General features: G+C 35.7%; 1 protein-coding gene across 3 annotated transcripts in view; it reads left to right on the top strand.

Annotated features, from left to right (window-relative positions):
* FSTL5 (follistatin like 5) overlaps positions 1-18,978 on the top strand; it is a 274,054-nt gene that overhangs the window by 183,369 nt on the left and 71,707 nt on the right. The gene's annotated exons all lie outside the window — the stretch shown is intronic.

The raw sequence follows: 18,978 nt of genomic DNA, 5'->3' as shown, positions 1-18,978 counted from the left end.
TTGGTGGTTTTTGGTTTTTTGGTTTTTTACTGTGTATACAAGTCCTTGTTGTTAAATATAGAGAAAATACGTTTCACAGACCATTTGAAATAACAAATATAGAAATAAATGCACATGAAGCTAAAATTGTAGCCCAAAATACAATCGGCATTGTACATTCAGGGTAATACAGTCTTCAAACATCTAAAATAAAAGAAATCTAAGAGATTAACATATTAAGAAATTCATACTGACTTGTTACTAGTATGGTGTTTGTACTAACTTTATAGTCTAATAATTCCGTAAAAAAACCATTTTTCCCAAAATAAGTATTTGACTATGAAACTGGTTGTTTTCATCATTCGTCCAAATATTCAGCAGCGTAAATGGTACTTCTAAAAGAATCATCAGTGAATATCCAGTTTATATGGTACTTCTGAAAGAATCATCAGTGAATATCAGTATAATTTAGAAATCTTTCTTTAGGGAGTCAAATATTTGCCATCTGAGTTTGCCATGACCTCAAAATGTGGAGCAAAATAGAAAATGAGAAAAATAGTTACGTCTTCTGACAAAACTCCACAAATAAGCTTTCGGCTGTATTTTGCTTGCTTGTGGGTATGCTTGCTTTGGCCATGTTATGTTAGCAAAACATGGACAAACTCTTGCATCGGGAGTTGTGCTTGCTTTCTGACTCAAGTGAGTCCAAGATCACTGGAAGTGTTACGTGTGTGGAATATTGCCACAATCGGATATCTAGTTTGCTTATTTTTGTTTCATTTTCTTATGGATGCTTTTATTTCTAAGGTGGCACATCACCTTTGTTTTGTTTTGTTTTCCGTTTTTACATTAGTTCTGCTTGTAAACTGAGCTTCCTTGCAGTGGTGCTTTGTAAAATAAGGGGCAGTTTCAAAGCTCATCTTGCTTTAATGGTAGCTCTAAGAGTCTTAGGATAAAACCAGCATCCTCTGAAAAGTTCTCAGTTAAATAATTGTTGCTTTTTTTAGTTTGGTATTAATCATATGACTGACATTCAAAAGTATCTTGCCCATGTTCACAAGCTCCCTTCTGCAATATTTGTTAGCTTTCTGTAAATATTCATGATGCTTGTAAATAATGATTTGGAGTTCTTACTAATCATTTCTAAGTATAATACATGGTGTGCTGTAGATGGAAAAAGGAACATGCATCTGGACACAGAGAAATAAAAGGGAAATGATGAATAGAAATAATGAAGCTAACAGTTCAGTTTCAAACAGAAAGGTTCAATTAACTGTATTTGCAGATGTGAAAAGAGAATTGGGAGTATGAAAATGAAAAAAAAAAAAAAAAAGAAACCAAGAAACCAAACAACGTGAAAACTGAAAAACAAACAACAGAGAAATTTCATGTGCTGGGTGCAGGTGCCCAGATGTTGGCAGTGGGAGCTGCAGAGGTGGCCTCTGAGGGAAGAGGCCGGGGATGGCCCATGCGGGACACAGTTGCAGTCAGTTCAAATGGACCCACCGCAAGGCAGAGCTGAGCTCCCCAGCCACACTCATGGCACTTCTGGGAAGACATTTGGATAAGGGCATAAAACACCAGAGAAAGAGGAGTAGAGAACAAAAAGAGCAAGAAACAGCAGAGGGAAATCCAAGGCTGGAGGAGGAGGAGGTGGAGCAGCTATCCACAGCAGCCAGTGGGGAACCCACACCACAGCAGGTTTATATTGAAGGACTTCAGCCCATGGAGAGTCCTGGCTGGAGCAGACAAAAAGGGTGAGCAGAAAGGAGACGCAAGGAGAAACTGCTGTGTACTGACTGTGCCCCTCCAACCTTCTGCACCACTCAAGTGGATGGTAAAGGAGTTGGGAGTGGAGTAGAGTTGAGCCTGGGGAAGGCAGGGAAGAAATCTGTTGTTTTTTTGTGTTGTGTCTTTTGTGTTTGTTGTGTCTTTTTTTTTTTCCTTCCCACTACACAAATTAGTAATTACTTGTTTATTTTAATTGCCAATAAATTAAGCTAAATTTCCCAAGGTTGAGTCTGTTTTGCCCACCATGGTAATTAGTAAGCAATCTCCCCATCTTTATCTCAACCCATGAGCTTTTTCATTCATGTTCCTCCTTTTTTTTTCCCCGTGTCTTGCTCTGGGAGGCTGTGGGGGAATGAGTAAACAAGCAGCTGGGTGGGAGTTTGGCTATTAGCCAGGGCCAACCCTGCACACTTTTGAAGTACTTACCACATCTGGAAGAGAGTCGAGTATGGAATTTTTGAAGACTCATGGGATGCCCAGTTTTGAAGTCATATTGTAGTGGTGATCAGACATTCAAAGCAAAGTTGCAATTGCTAGAATTGTCCAGATTTGTTTATATTTAATAGGAGAGGAGGAATGTGTGATGGCATACTGGATTGACAACCCACAAACATAAAAAGAAGGATCTGAAAAGTGTTACCTGAGTGCTGGAAATTATATCTGTGTGTGTATTTTGTGTACAGGAAGAACTGTAAAGGGAGTAAAAGCTTCAGGTGACAGGAGTGCGTAATTCTGAAGATGAATGTATTCATCATTTATTTGTTAGCTTAAGAAAAACATAAACAAACTGGAATGCTTGAAAGTCTTTTTAAGCAAAATTATGTTATAGCTTAGTCCTTTGATATTAACAGTTTAGTTATGATTCAAATATAGAAAAAGAATGAGAATGATAGATCTGATATCCATGGAGTGAGCCACTAAAATTAGTAGCACTCAAATATATATAGGTGATATTCATCTAATATGTTTTTGTAGATAAACTAACAAAGGATGGAACAAAGAGTTAATGGACTCTGGATACACCAAAAAAACCCCACCAACAACAAAAAAGGCATTGAGTTAAACTGGTCCTCAGAGTCTCTTTCCTTCAAAATTTATTTTACATGTTTCATTGTCTGCATTGATTTGATCCCCCTATTTTTATTTCTAGATCTTCCCTTTGCTTGTCTCTTTTTTTTTTTTTTTCTACTTCCATATATCTGTGGTCATTCCATGCCTTTCTGAACCTCGTTCATCAGATATTCCGTGTTTGGTTCTTACAGTTTCACGTTTGCTTAGAGCTTGTTATATAGCTATAATTTAGTATCCATTCAGGCAACGTAATAAAAATAAAACCTTGGGGAAAAGAAAAATAATTGGAAAAAAAAAAAAGAGTGGTGTTTTATATTTCACTATGGAAAATGAATTTAGTACTTAAATATTAACTTCAAAGGAACAAATGCAGAGAGGAACATAGTGTGCTCAAGTTTATGTCGCAATTTAACCGCCAAAGAATATGTTGTACTTATTCAGGCAATTTTAAACATTCAAATCCACTAAGTCCTTGTATAATTTAAGATGTCCCCAGAGGCAATGTATTCCAGGCTTTACTATGGCTATATTATAAACTCCAATCATGTTTGTCTAACTCTGGGAATTATTAATTTACTCAGTTATACAAGAACCACATTCGTGAATCTCAAGACTAATGCTGTGTGAATAGTAGTACACTTTCTGAAAAAAAAAAAAAAAAAACAAAAACAAACCCATGACAATCGCTGTCCTGGGAAGATAGATAATTTTTTTTTTTTTTTGAGCCAAACACATCAAAGATCATCATAAATGGAAGTTAGAACATACATAGGAAACCAGACTAAGAGGTAGTGCCAATATGATTTTGTAAATCATCGCAAGTGCTCATACTTAGAAATTAAATTTTTGCCATATGCAGTTCTCAATGTGAATTAAGCTATTGGCTTCAGAGAGGGCCAAACTCAGAACAATAAAATGTTCTAGTGTTTTGCCAAATGGAAAAATACAAGAAGAAGAAGCAAGAGAGTCTAAATCTAAACTAAATTGTGACTGTTGAATTTCTATTTTGTTGAAAAGTAGTCTACTAGGGACTCAAAACTTCTCATTTATTCATCTTGTTAAAATTAATCTACAGATTATAACTTCCTTCTTTTTTTTTGTATTCTTGAACAGTCTCTATTCTCTTGTTGATTAATCCTGGCCCTACCCCCTCCTCCTCGCCCCCCAAGAATAAACAGAACCCCGGAATACCATAATGTAATGGAGATGCCGTTAAAAGCTGATGTCCTCTGAAAGAACATGTTCTATCTTGGAGAGTTCTCCTCAGCAATTGATGACAGAAATGTTTTAAGATTGTCCAAAATGCTAAGCGTATTTCCTAGAAAAGTGGTTGGATTTGATTAAAAGCGACTCATAAAAGTCATCATGTTTCTATTTTGATCTGTATTGAATTGCCCTTTATCTGTTACATAGTCTGTCTTTTAATTAGGATGTATTATTAACTTTTCTCTGCTTTTTAATGGGTTAAATACCATGTTTTCTCTATTCCATCTTAAACGTAAAGTGAAAATAGTTATTGTCAAAGATACCAATCAACTTTATCAAATCTCTAATTCTTTTTTATTTACAGTTACACCAAAAGTATTTAGTCTTGACCACCAGTGCAACCATCTCATTCAGTTCTCTTCCATCCTTTATTTTTCTCTTTCCTTTTTTGGAATCTGATTTTGTTTCCTAATTGATTCCTTAGTAGTTGGATAAATCACACAAAGGGAAACTTTGGTTGCATGCAAGACTTGTAAGATTTGGCATGTTTTATTTGTTTTGGATATTGAAGCTGCTTTAATATTTTAATGATAAAATCATGAGTGCTACTTTAGACTGTACATTGTGTTTTCATGACACTGTAAAGACATATTTAAATCGGGTGCCAGTGTTGATCTGTAATCTTCTGGGTTGGTTAAGTACAGTTAAAAAGACTGTGATTAGGTTTCATTCTGATTCCCATTAAAATAATCTGGACGTGCAAGTTCTATAATTCTAGCTTAATCAAAGTTATAACACCGCAGAACTTTATGATACATTTTATTATGTACATCTTTTTATAGTGGGGACTATTTTAACTTTGAGCCAGCTGATTCTCTCATTATGAAGAAGCATTAAGATCCTCATGGGCTTTTTCTTCTCTCGTGCTAGATCAGTCTGCTTCATTTTATCTTCATTAGAAATGAAAGTGTTGATTTCAGAGTTGAACAGAATGTTCTGTGGATGATAATATATTCTCTTTTCTTGTTAGAGAATGAGGCAAAGTAGCTGCTGCTTGCAGAGCTGAATCCCTTGTTTTGCACTACTCATAATTCTGCTTTCTAGCGCTGCTTCTGCTAATCATATGCAAAATGGCTGAGTCTGTTTGTATTTTCCTGTTTGCTTTTCCAGAAGTTAAAAATGAAAGACTTTGTGACGGTGAAAGATGATAATATAAAGTGCATCCATTCCCCTTTGCCCTGAAGGAATACTGGAAAATAACCCCAGGCAGGCCATGATAAATTACCTGGAAAGCAGCACTATCCACTTTTGACATCTACAGAGACAAAAACTGTTAATAAAATAAAAGGGCAATTGTGGATTTCTGAATCGATCTGTTCTTCAAACCAATTTTTTAGCATAGTGCATTGAACATATCTTTAGAAGAGCAGCTGAAATGGAAGTTCTCTACTCCTAGCAGTTAAGAGGGTCTTCTGTGTGAGCTGAAATATATAAATATCAAAGGTGTATAAAACATTGTTATCCTTGTTCTTCATAGATACATCTTTCTGTATATTGAAGCTGATTCATTCTAGTTTCATTTGGTATTCCAGAACACATCAGTGACTGTTTTTAGAAATTTAGAAATTTCTAAGTGTAAACATAGAATATAAAGACAGCAAATAATAGCTTAGTTCATTTGCATCATCATTATTTTTGGTATTTTACAATACAGTTTCATACACCTGTGCCTGTTCTATTTTTAATTTTTCTGTAGTAAACACTAATTAACAGATTCTGTAGAAACATGGAAATATTTTAAGGGAGGTACAGAGCTAGCAATTGTATTTGTTTTAATGTTTTCCTTTCAGCAAGCTCTCTTTTAAATACATCGTGATTTTTCTAAGATATTATTAATTCAAAAATTGTTTATTATTGTCCTGCTGCTGTAGTAACTTTTAGTCTTTTTTTCAGACACACTAGAACTTCTATCACACCTACCTTTCTTTTCACTCTTACTCATCTTCCCCGTATTTTAGAATTAGTGGAAAGCCATTTAATCTATTGTGTTATAAGCTATAAGTTATTTTTGTAAGCATCTTTTTTTCACTCCCATAGCATCTTTCTCCCCATGGTCTTTTACGTTCAAATTCACCGTTTTCTCTCTCTTTTTTCTACATATGTATTTATAGAAATGCAGGTTATGTCTGCACTCTATATTGCTGGTATTAGCAAATTGAACTTCTGCTATTAATTTCTGATTAGTGCATGAAAAATTGCAGTTTGATATTTATGTACAGTTATAGACTTGCTCTTCTCATTTTTTTCTACGTTATACATTCCCTCAGCTGGGTGAAAACCAGCATCATTTCTGAATGTTTTTATTACTAGTTACATATTTATTTTTTCAACTTGTCCAGGTAATTTTGCAGTATTTTTGCTATCTTACTAGATAGAGTCAATGTTTTCCACAGCTTTGATAAGAATTGTGTGAGAGAGTTTTATAGGATGCAAAAACAATACTACGTTTTCAGGGTATTATTTTAGAAAAGAAGTTTTAAAAGAGGAGCCTGGACTAGGCTACAGCTAGCAGAAAAGGTCAGTCCGTCTTAAAAGAGTGAGAAAGGTGCTTTGCTAATAATGGCTTCCTGTGGCTCAGAGCCCTGACTTTCAAATCATTGCTATAATACATTTAATAGGAGGGCCACATCACCAGTAAAAAAAGTGCTTTGATATCCAAGAGTCTTTCAATGAATAGAGGGGCACAATTGCTTAAACACCAAAAAAAGAAAACCTTTCTGCCCATCTTTCCCACGCATCAGAGGAGGAAGAGTTAAGATAGGTAGGACCTAATTGCCCGTTGGGAATTGGCTCAACTGGCATTGTACTGTTTAAAATAATGATAATAATAATAAAAAATACGTCCCTCAGAAGTGTATCAAAGTATTGATTCAATACTGATTCAAAAAAGAAAAATGTGACCCACCTGTAAAATCACCAGTACTGCTACTTGCAAAAGTGACAATGAAGCAAGAGACTTACCCCGATCAAGCCCACTTTCTTTGTGAGCTCTGACAGGATTACAGCAGAAGATACATCTGCCACACTTTTCAGATGATGACATTTAAGATTTCTCTGAATCAAACTGCTCAGTGATCTATCTACCCATACTCACATTACCATATATCCATTCATATCTCAATTTTATTGATGATATACTTTAGTACAGACCGATTTCTCTTTCATCACTCAAAGTTCTGTGCTATATATAAATGTAGTCACCTTCCTGTGTATTCTTCCTTTCCTTGTCATTTTTATACCATTTTTATATAGCTGTCTTGATAATCTAGAGCTCCTTTTTCAAAAGCTTACATTCAGAACTTTTGGGGTATAAGTAACCTTGTTGTCATTACTGATGTGTTTTCATGATTCTGCTAAAGAGGGAAGATAAAACAAACTAAAACTTTTCCTAAATTTAGTATGAATTATGGCAATGTCTTTATCTGTCTATACTTCAAATGGTTCCTCTAGTTTTGCTTGATTTTCATGTAGGTATCAAGTCCTCACCGAAATAGCTAAAATGCTGAATTTTACCTGTAGTATATTTTACAGGATTTTAATAAATTTTGTTTGCATTTACCACAATTCTGTAACAAATTTACGCATCGCGGTCATGAAAACCTTGGAACGTTAGAAACATTGGGAACAAATGCTCAATAAATCAATGGTTTTGTTTCTCCATCCATCATGTGGTCGTGCTTCAACTCTGAACTGAAAAAAAAGTCTTGAGGATGGTGATCTCTACAACCTCCTCCTGGCTATTCTCAGCTCAGCTCCTGTTGCCTTTTGTTATGTTTGCTGCTCTGTCTTCTCCTGACTCTTGTTTCGGCAGTGCTTTACAATTCATAAGATCAATACAACCCTATGTTTTTGCGCAGTCTTTGGAATATCTGTACAGTAATTACATATTTTGATGGTTAATTGCCTGAGCTGGACTTGTTATATCTTGAGGTGAAAGCTTCCATTTTGTATTTTTTGCATTTCAAAACGTTCTGCCAAGCCCTGATGGAGAATCAGCTTTTCAGTGTTTCTTGCTCTTCCCAGGATTACTTTTTGCTTTGAAGCTTGCTCTGGGCTCCATCTAGTCTGATAAAGAATATAGGAGATGTATTCTTCAAAGTGGGTGGGAATTATAAAAAAGAAGATGCATTTGTGCATTGGCGAACAGATGCATCAATTATGTCCATCTGATTCTCCTTTCATGTATGTCTGGCTGTTGTATCACATAAAGCTCCAACCTGAAGTAGGGAGGTTGAAACAGTGTTCCTAAATAAAACCTGGTATAAAAATTTATCCTACCCTAGAGTAATGAAAATTCAGGCGAATTTACAGAGGATCACCGAATCTGCATTCTTTATTACACTTTTGTGGGTAAAATGCGATAGAAGTAACTGGATTTTTGACAGTTACCCAAAAATACTTCACAGATGTTTGTTGTGCTTATGATTAACATTTTTCTTCTAGAACTTTCTAATGAAAAATCTTAATATTTTCCAATGTTTAGTTTCTTCATACAGATATTTAATCAAACACTTGAAGGAAAAAAAATAAGAAAAGTAGGTTACCTCGTCTGGTTTAAAATCAGATTTGGGTTTCTATTTATTCTTAAGAATTTTGATAACAGAAATACTATTTCATTTCAAATGGTTCTGTTACTCAATTGGTATGAAACTATATCTTCCTTTGTAGAGTATGTGCTCCTTCCATGCAAAAGTCTGTCTTTACAGACCTGTTTATGTTAATAAGAAATGGAATTGCCATACTCTGGCACAGTAAAGTATCAATGCCATACCATTTTCGTCTACGAAATGTTTTAAATTTTGTTCAGCAGATTTAAAAATGTTAGGAATTCTGTGAAGTTCCTGCTATTGTCACTTATGGTTAATCAAAGATGACTGAAATCCTGTTTTGCCTTCCTGGTTTTGACATGTTATACATACATTTTAACATCAGACAAGAAATTCATTTTGAAAAAGGCTTTGAAGTTCAAGCCGAAGCCCTGAGTGTTAAAAACTAACATTTTAAATTATAGTAAATGGAAGGCAGGGAGTAAAAGCTGCATTTTCTCCCACTGTTCTGTATTAAAGATCTTATTTCTGACAAGAATTCTATGATCAGTTGGCAACTGTTGATGACAGGCTTATGTTAGATTAAAATATAATTGAAACCAAGGGTTAGCTAGAGGGATCACAGAATCACATAATGGTTGGAAGGGACCTCTGGAGATCATCTAGTCCAACCCACCTGCTAAAGCAGGTTCACCTAGCGTAGATCACACAGGAATGTGTCCAGGCAGGTTTTGAATGTGTCCAGGGAAGGAGACTCCACAAATTCTCTGGGCAGCCTGTTCCAGTGCTGTGTTACCCATGTTGCCGTGGTTTAACCTGAGCTAGCAATACAACCACAATAGTGGCTCACTTGCCCCCTCCCCACCCTGCCCCACCCCTAATAGGGGAGAGAATCAAAAGGGAAGGGAGAAACTTGGATTGAGATAAACACAGTTTAATAAAACAACAAAATACACTACTAGTGTATATATATATATATAAATATATAAAACACAAATAAAAGATACTCAAGGCAATTCCTCACGAACTCTGTCCACAACTGAGCAGCCAGTCCCAGCAAGCCACACCTGGTCCCAAAGCCAATCACAGAGAGAGAAAAGAGAGGAAAAAGGCAGAAAAGCCCAGAGGCCTCTGCAAAATGGCAAAAGGCTGGGCTAAATGTCCTGACCAAAACTCCCCTGGCTGCACCCCAGAGAGAGAGAGAAAGTGGAAGAGAAGAGCAAAACCGGAAGGTCTCAACTCTCCTTAAATATGAAGCATGATGCTAATGGGATGGAATATTCTTATTGATCAGTCTGGATGCCAGTCAAGCTCTGCCCCATCCATGCACCTCTTCCTTGACGCCTCACACTTGTGGGCAGAGTGCTCAGAGTGTCCTTGGTTCTCAGACCAGAGCAATTAAAAACATTAACTCTGTGCTGGGGTGTTACCTTCTTGTTCTCAAACTAAGTCCAAATAATGAGCGTGCTAGCTATGAAAAAGAAAGGTTTCTAACTGCATGAAGAAAATTAACCCATTTTCAGTCAAACCAGCACAAAAGTAAAGAAGTTTTCCCTCATGTTTAGATGGAACCTCATATGCTTCAGCCTGTGTGTGTTGCCCCTCATCCTATCATTGGGCACCACTGAAAAGAGTCTGGTCTCATCCTCTTGAAACCCTTGTTGAGATATTTATAAGCGTTGTAAGATCCCTTCTCAGCCTTCTCTTCTCCAGGCTGAACAGACCCAGGTCTCTCAGTCTCTCCTCATAAGAAAGATGCTCCAGACCCCTAACCATCTTCGTAGCCCGCTGCTGGACTCCCTCCAGTAGTTTCTTGTCTTTCTTAAACTGGGGAGCCCAGAACTGGATGCAATACTCCAGATGCGGCCTCACCAGGGCAGAGCAGAGGAGGAGGATAACCTCCCTTGACCTGCTCCTCACACTTTTCCTAGTGCACCCCAGGATACCATTGGCCTTCTTGGCCACAAGGGCACATTGCTGACTCATGGTCAACCTGTTGTCAACCAGAACTCCCAAGTCCTTCTCCGCAATGCTGCTTTCCAGCAGGTCCAACCCTAACCTGTACTGGTTATGCCTCCCCAGGTGCAGGACCCTACACTTGCGCTTGTTGAATTTCATCAGGTTTTTCTCTGCCTAGTCTTCCAGCCTGTTCAGGTCTCACTGAATGGCAACACAGCCTTCTGGTGTGTCAGCCCTTCCTCACAGTTTGGTATCATCAGCAAACTTGCTGAGGGTGCACTCAGTCTCTTCATCCAGGTCATTGATGAACGGGTTGAACTGGACTGGACCTAGTACTGACCCTGGGGAACCCCACTCACTACAGGCCTCCAACCAGACTCTGCACTGTTGATCACAACCCTCTGAGCTCTGCTATCCAGCCAGTTCATGATCCATCTCACTGTGCATTCCTCCAGCCCACACTTCCTGAACTTGCCTATGAGCATGTTGTGAGGGACAGTGTCAAAAGCCTCAGTGAAGTCAAGGTAGACGATATCCACTGTTCTTCTCTGGTCTACCAGCCAGTCATACCATCATAGAAGGCCATCAGGTTGGTCAAACGTTATTTCCTTTTGGTGAACCCATGCTGACTGCTCCTGAGAACCTTTTCCTCCACAGGCTTGGAGATGATGTCCAAGATCAGCAATAGGAATAGAACTTCTGTGCATTTACTGTCTATAAGAAAAATTTATATGACAGTATTTCAGTAATGCAGTTATATATGGTGACAGTAGCATAGAAGCTTTCCAGTGAATAGTGCTGTCACATTGTTCCGTATGAAAGCATAGAACAAAGGTGAAAAAATAAGGTATTGTATATATAGCTTCATGGTTCATAAAGGACTTGTACTTCTTATGAATGTTTAGGTTTGTTATAGAAAGTGGTAGTTAAAAAAAATTGAATACTGGAGAGGAATATAAACAATGATGGTGTACTGAGAAGTAACATTATTTTGGTAGATCTCATAGAAACTTGAAATCTTTTAACAAAGATTGAGCTGCTGTTGCAACAAAAGAGGATTACTTATCATGATTGGCACAGCAGTAGTCAAATTGAAGCAGTGGATGTCTCACAAAAGAGAGAACCTGTTAGTCTCAATTCAAAGAAAGCACAAGAATATGGTCACGACTCAGTGTGATACTCTGATTTGCATATGAATATTTTATATAAGTTTTTTGTTTAAGTGGAGTTTATGCTCTTTTCAGTTGTGCAATTGTAAGTACATGTGTTTGATTTACTTTTTTTTTTTTTTAACTGCTGTAATGCATAGGAAACATATGTACGTCAATTAGGCACCTCAAAATAATGCACAGTTTATTAAGAGTTTTGCAAGTAGTAGGATACGGTAAACTTCATATGTATAACAAATGATGTGAGTGTTTAATAAGAACAAAGTTGCTAAATATCAGCAAGCTTGCTTTACTACTTTAATAACAGCCAGAAAATATTAATGACCACTATTCACAGTCCCTTTAGGAAATGGAGAATTTTCATCCTCATTTCCATGACTTGAAGACAGCCTAGATCTAGCAGAAAGATACGTACCAGAAAGAAGAAACACAAATATCTTGCTGATCATACTGTATAAAAAAGATAGCATTTTGTTAGTTCAGCATTATGCTGTTGCATTTGTGTATACAACCATCAAAATTTATGTTACCTGTAGGCTTATTAACTTCATAACATCTTGGCTTCATATTAGTAGAACAACAGAAGTCATACTTGGTACAGCTCTAGAAAATGTGTTTGTCGATGCCACCACAGGCTTAATTTTTTTTTGACAACTTTCTTAATGTTGTAATTTGACTTGTTTTGTACCAGGATCTTCTTGCAAAAGCTTAGAGTTTACATGATCAGAAACCATGACCAAAGGATACAAAGGCTATCCCTAAAAAGTATCATCACAATTTCTTTATGTAGAGAGGGGAAATGAGGAAAAAAAAAAAAGAATAAATAAAAGAATTTTTCCTACATATCTAGTTTCAGTGGTTACTGTGAAAGTCTTGAGGAAGTTACCCACTGAAGTGTCTTTTCTCTCATTGACATCAAGGCATTGATCTTGCCTAGTAAAGCTTTCTTATAATAAAAGATTAGATTGATGAACATACAATGTTGTGTTAGTCATTTGAACATAGGCAATGTGTGTGTGATGCTTGCAGATAACTAAAATTGGGATTAAATGTAAATTGTCTCAGCTTTCAATTTTTTTATTAATGTAACTCAGCCTTTGTATGTTGTACTCCAGCTCATACTGTGCTTAGTTCAGAAAGAGCAAGATTTGCTGTTTGCTTAAAAGGCTCTAAGAAAAATATTTTTCTGAGCATTGAGTCTGTCAGTCTGGGCTAGACCCTTGTTAAGTGAAGCTACTGTGCAAGCGCTCAAGCTCTCCAAGTTTTGATTTTATAAGCAAAGAGCAAAGAATGGCAGTCAGCAGATGTTACTCACTTTGTTGTATATGCAAGTGCATACTTTAAAAAAATCTTTTTTATAGGAATTGCATTTAAAATCTTTCTAATCGTGTATGTGCCTGTTTCTCACACAACATACGTGATAACGAACTGACACAAATGGCACTCTATTAATAATTACAGTAACATGTGTCACTGGCCCTATTTTGCCTTGACTGTTGTCTGGAGATCATACATTAATGCTGCATATAAAATGATATATCATCTTAAAGAAAACTATTGAAGTTACAAAAAGCCTTTTTTTTTCCTCTTTGTACACTAAGAATAAGTTGAAGTAAATCATTCTGATTTTCATAATCTGGTTTGAAGGTACTAGGTTTATTTTTCCTTTTTTTCCTTATATCTCCTCTTCAGCTAACACATTCCCTACCAATCTCTATCTTTTTTGTTTTAGATACTTTTGTCTGCAAGATATTTGAAAGCTGTATGTGTTTGACAAGGTATTTTATTGCCTGTTGTCTGGTTCATCACACATACATAAGGTAATTTGTAGTAAAACAAAATTCATCCCACAGAGCTTTCGTGGATTGCATAAAGCTTGAAGACACTCTACCTACCTATTTGTCTCACTCCTGGGTACTTCAGAAATACATGGGGTGGACTGGATGAAAATTGGCTGAAAATTTCAGTAATATGAAAGTTTAAAGGGTTATTTTTGCATTGTTTGTAGATTCTCTTGAGTTTATAAAGAAACATTCTGAGAAAGTTGCTTCTGTGAAATGAAATGAGTTCTATTACTTTAAGATGAGCACAGTTCAGGAATCAAAGGGATGAATTATGGCCAGCATAAGAAAAGGGCTTTGCACTCATAAAACTAAAGCTGAAACCCAGTATTTTATACGATTAGGAAGATCAAAAACTCCAATAAACTTTATAAATTTAAAACAAAAGTGCTTGTAAGCTAAGTGACTGAAAATCAATTCAGTCTTATCCCAGTGTAATTATGAAGAGTTGATGTTTTTAGAATCTGTAAAATTTAGGAAATATTCAGTGATGTCTTTGCACTCTTCCTACAAAGGAGATGTGTTTAAAGAAAGTACGTAGGAATGGGGATGCTCTTGCCAAGCTCATTCCACAAATCTGACCCTAAATTGAGTCATCTTAATGTGTGAATTGTGTCAGGACTTCTGCCTCGTCGGGGCCTCCTAGCACTTAGATATCACTTGCAATGTGATCTGATACAAGTAAACTGCACAATGCAAAGCTGATTTCTTTTTTGCTTGGAGTGTAGTAAGAAATACATCTACGATTAAAGTGGAGTTTTAAAAAAATTGTTTGGGGGAATTGTAATAAACTGTGGTAATTGGAAAATTATTAAAAATTCATGTTATGAATGCTAAATTGAAAAATATATGAGAAATGAATGTCAAATAGCTTTCTCTGATTAAATTTGATTATATAACATTTTTTTTCTGTTAAAAAGGAGTAGAAGTTAAATGGTGTATGAATCACTCTGAAGATCTCTGTGTGTAACAGTAAAAAAGAGAGCTGTATCAGAGCTTGCTGAAATTTCCATTTAGAGTGAGCTGTATCTACTCAGTTGGAGATTTTGAATGTCTAAATAAATTAGCAGTCATTATTGCAGATTCATAGCAAGATAGCGTAAAGTTACAGTGTTTTTTGGGAAGTAAAAGATCAGTGATGTCTTATGGCTACCCTCATGAGCTCTAGTACTTTGGCAAAGCTGTCACTTATGTCTAGTTTCTATCTCCCATATATGAGACGCAAATTCTTTTTACACGTCTATGTATAAAATGGAGTTATTCTCACTGGTGATCTAGGAGTGAGGAATTTTATGGCATTTTTCCGTGTGGTCTGTCTGTGGGTTCTTAGGAAACTTGTGACATTATTAGGTTTCAAATAGAAAACCAATTTCTAATCTACTCACATAGTTTGAAAAGCAAAAAGCTGCTACATGTTTTCCATAGAATAATGGATTATAACATTTATTAGATGTTACTGTTTCCTCATGAAGTGAAACTGCAGTCTTTGCTGTATCCAAGAGAGTAAGGGGAAAGTCATACATCTCTACTTATTTTAGGTACAGTGTTACTCTATTCGTTTATAGTCACAGAAATAATCTTTTTCTTGGATTTGCTACATACAGACAAATTCTGTTCAACTAGTAGTCAGGGCTCATGCATTCGAAGTCTTATTTTAGGAAGAGATAGCAGAGGGTGATCTCTGCATTGACCATTTGTAAGACAAGCTTAGGAAGATATGCATGAAGGCTTCCTCAAAATCTGAGATTTACTTTGATGTTCTGAATTACTCACTGGATGATCCCCTTTTTCCCCGTTGGCAGTAGAGTGATGCTAGCAAGGCTATCTTGCTGTGCTGAAAAATACTCTTGTAAAAATTACTCCTTTTTTTTCCTTTTTTTTTTTTTTTCCTAGTCTCCCTAGTGTCAAGAAACAGAGGGACCAATGAAATACTTATGATGTCTACTTGTAGCTAGGAAGTTTGTTTCCATGGTCAGCAGAGAGAGGTAGACAGTAACTCAAAGCAATGAGCAAAAAGACAAATCCACTGAACTGTCGCACGAAAGGATTTTGCTACCTTTAGCTATCTCAGCTGACTGTAAAAGAAGCTTAGGAAGATTAATTTCCCTTGATTAAAGTTAGCCTGCATTAATAACCACAAACTGTTGTCTGGTGTTACATTCTTCAGAATAAAGTTTTAAGATCCTGCTACTTTCTACTGTATATGCTACTACTGTATATATTACTACTTACTGTATTACAGTCTATTCTTTCTTTAAATTTTGACTTGATTTACAATTTTCTGTCCGTCTGGTTCTTCAACGAGTGGATTGACACTAGATTCACAATTTGTTCTTATTGCAGCTATAAAATACGAGATTGAGAGAAGGTATGCAAAATTCGTGCTTAGGAAATTTTAGTTTTGTTTTCCCTCCGGAGCTAGAAGGAAAACTTAAAGTCTTGGATTTGTGCCAAATGCAATTATTCTCACATTTCTTTTAGAATTTAATTTCTTCCTGACATGCAATAGCAAACTGCAGAGTCAAATTGCCCTGCCAACACGAACAGAGAAACTGATTACTTGGAAAGCAAGAGTTGTAAAATTGACATTAGCATGAAAAGCTTGAGCTGAATTTATCTGGCAAACCAAGCATACATCAATAATTATTTTTGAAAAATGTTTCTAGTTAACCCTCAAATGTTATCTGCTGTCTGTGTCCCTGTAATAAAGTAAGTTACAGATACTAAAAAGTTAATACGTAAAATATGAACAACAATATGACATTAGTTTTACTGGTACTTCCATGAGCCGACTGAAATCAGATGCAGAAAGGGTGGAGGGATATATAGGAAAAGAAGGGGATTACGTGTACTGCCTGTATTTTTCAACTGGACAACTATTGTTTTGAAAATATCTGAATGGCTGCAATTATTGATACAGCTTTTCCATAGTAGATCAATGTAAAATTTTAATTCTTAAGTGCAAATTATTTTCTTGATCAGTTCAGAGACAGATGATTCTTTTTTCTCATAAGAAAATCAAGATTTCCCTTTAAAAAGGAATAGGGAAAAGTCCCCACCCAAATTGTGTTGTCATTATCACTGAGCTAATATAACTGTGTGACAGTGCTTACATTATTAACCGCCAGTAAAAAATATACCAACCAATATACTTTTCTTCTTTGTTGTAGGGTTGTCAAAGACTGCAAATAGAAATACAGTTTTCATATGTAATCAAAAAGCTATTAATTCAAAATATTTGGTGCTTGCTAATTCCATTTATTAAGGACCCAGTAAGCTATTTTTTTTCTGTCCCAGTATAACGTAACTAAGAATTCACATCTCCAGTTCTCATGTCCTCATTCCTGTGTTCTTTTCTTATTGTCCTTGTTACCATTTTGATTTTTCTCCCTTCCCCAAAGTGCGGAGTTTTGGAGTTAAGAGTAATATTTTTAAGTTCTTTAGAAGATGAAAATTTTAAGGCCATAAGAAGATTGTATAAGTTGTTTCTTCTGACCTACATCAAACAGGTCCCATAAAACCAGTACTGTGAAAGTGTCTAAGTGTAAACTGTGGTGCATAAAAATGACTTTTTACTACATACCAGTGTTGAGGTACTGGTGATTGCTGGTGTTCCAGGAAAAAATGTGTAGAATTCATCAGTTGCCAGAAACTGAGGTTACAGAGAGGAAATTTCCAAAGAATATTCTTGACAAGTTCGTAGATCTCTTAAATACAATATTCTCAGTTTTATAAAATGTTTGGGTCTTGGTTCTCGATGTAAAAAGCTGAGGCTGAAATTCTGGTCAGAAAGTTACCATTTAGGCCTAAAAAATTAGGAGAGTAGTAGTAATAATAATAATAATAATAATAATAACCCTAAACAACAAAAACAAACAAAAAACCCACATAAAAACCAGAAAATATTTCAAATTTTTTGAGTTCAAGATTAATCCTTTGGATCACTCAGAATATGGAAGACCCAGGTTCCAAGCCTTAGTTTAAATTATGTACATGAATGGTTTAACTGTGGTATACCTATATGTTACTTGGGTCTCCAAGAACTAGATCAAAAGTTATTTTGTGAGGGAGTTAGGCCTTTTTGTCTAGAGCAATCATGTTTTCTGATTTAAAAAAATATAAAAGTATCTTCTGTCAATTTTGTGTATAATGGGTTTCAGATCACTGAAATCTAGACCTCATTCCTGATTCCGTTTTCTGAACTTCTTAAATTCTCAGAACTGAATTCTGAGTTATGTGTTGCAAGTGAGATTTGGGCAGGGAACAGTGTGGATGCAATGAGTGAAAAGGGAAATGAGGGCATGATATTTTTCATTTTGGGGGAGATGCTTTTTTGGGGGATGTCTGTGGTCTCTAGATGAAAAAATATTCAATATTTGGAGTACAGAAGGTTTTTCATAGAAAGGAAACCAAGTAATTTAAGAGAATATATTGACAATAAATTAACTGTGGTTTAAAAAAAAAAATAAAACCAAAACAAAAAAAATCCTAGTCTCTATGTTGATGAACAAATTCAAGCAGTCTGTTTCATTATACATTCTCCTGTGGGGAGAGCTGGCAACAGTCTGTCTAGAGCTGGTAATGAAGAACTGCAGGCAAATGATCATAGTATCTCTCATATGCAAAGCATTAGCATATGAAAGCAAGTTATAAAACCTAAGGAAATAATTATTGATTTATAAACAAAAATAACCTTTAGGTTTCTGTTGCATTAACACTAAGACAACTAAGCAAAGATTTATTGTCAAATGAATGTTTTCTTTCCTGATTCCTGTACTCATTATTCGTGACACGTATCATAATTCTTAAATGTCAGGTCCTTCAACAGAACAGAGTTGGAGTGGAATCATTGTTGAAATAATTGTTCAATTCTATGTTTTTTATGCATGACAAAAATAATTAGAACTTCTCAATTTAATGGTAGAAATACCATGCCATTTCTATTTGAAAAGTAGTCTATTTAACAAAAATTGAGCTTGTAGCAATGTTTTTAGGGTCAACAAATATTTTTTCAAAAGGTAAAAAACCACTTTTCTTTATGTATTGCTATGAATGTTTAAAGGCTCTGTTTCAAGGATGCTTGGGTGTGTCTGTATGGATGCAGTTTTTTTCATTAACTTAGCTGGTGAGTTATTCTATAAAACACTAAATATATGTCAACATTCTGTGTCAAAGAACTCTGTACATCGCTATCCCTTTCCAAACGCTGCTTACAACATTCAGTTCTCTTTGTATTGAATTGTTTGCTTTCATTAACAAAACAAACATTGAACTTAGTATAAACAATAAGCTAGGGATATTTGTTTTGTAGTCGTAAAAAAAAACCCAAACCAAAACAAGCAACAAAACAAAACC

This window comes from Caloenas nicobarica, chromosome 4, assembly GCF_036013445.1.
Source record: "Caloenas nicobarica isolate bCalNic1 chromosome 4, bCalNic1.hap1, whole genome shotgun sequence".
Classification (NCBI taxonomy): domain Eukaryota; kingdom Metazoa; phylum Chordata; class Aves; order Columbiformes; family Columbidae; genus Caloenas; species Caloenas nicobarica.
This window is presented reverse-complemented; position numbering and strand designations above follow the sequence as displayed.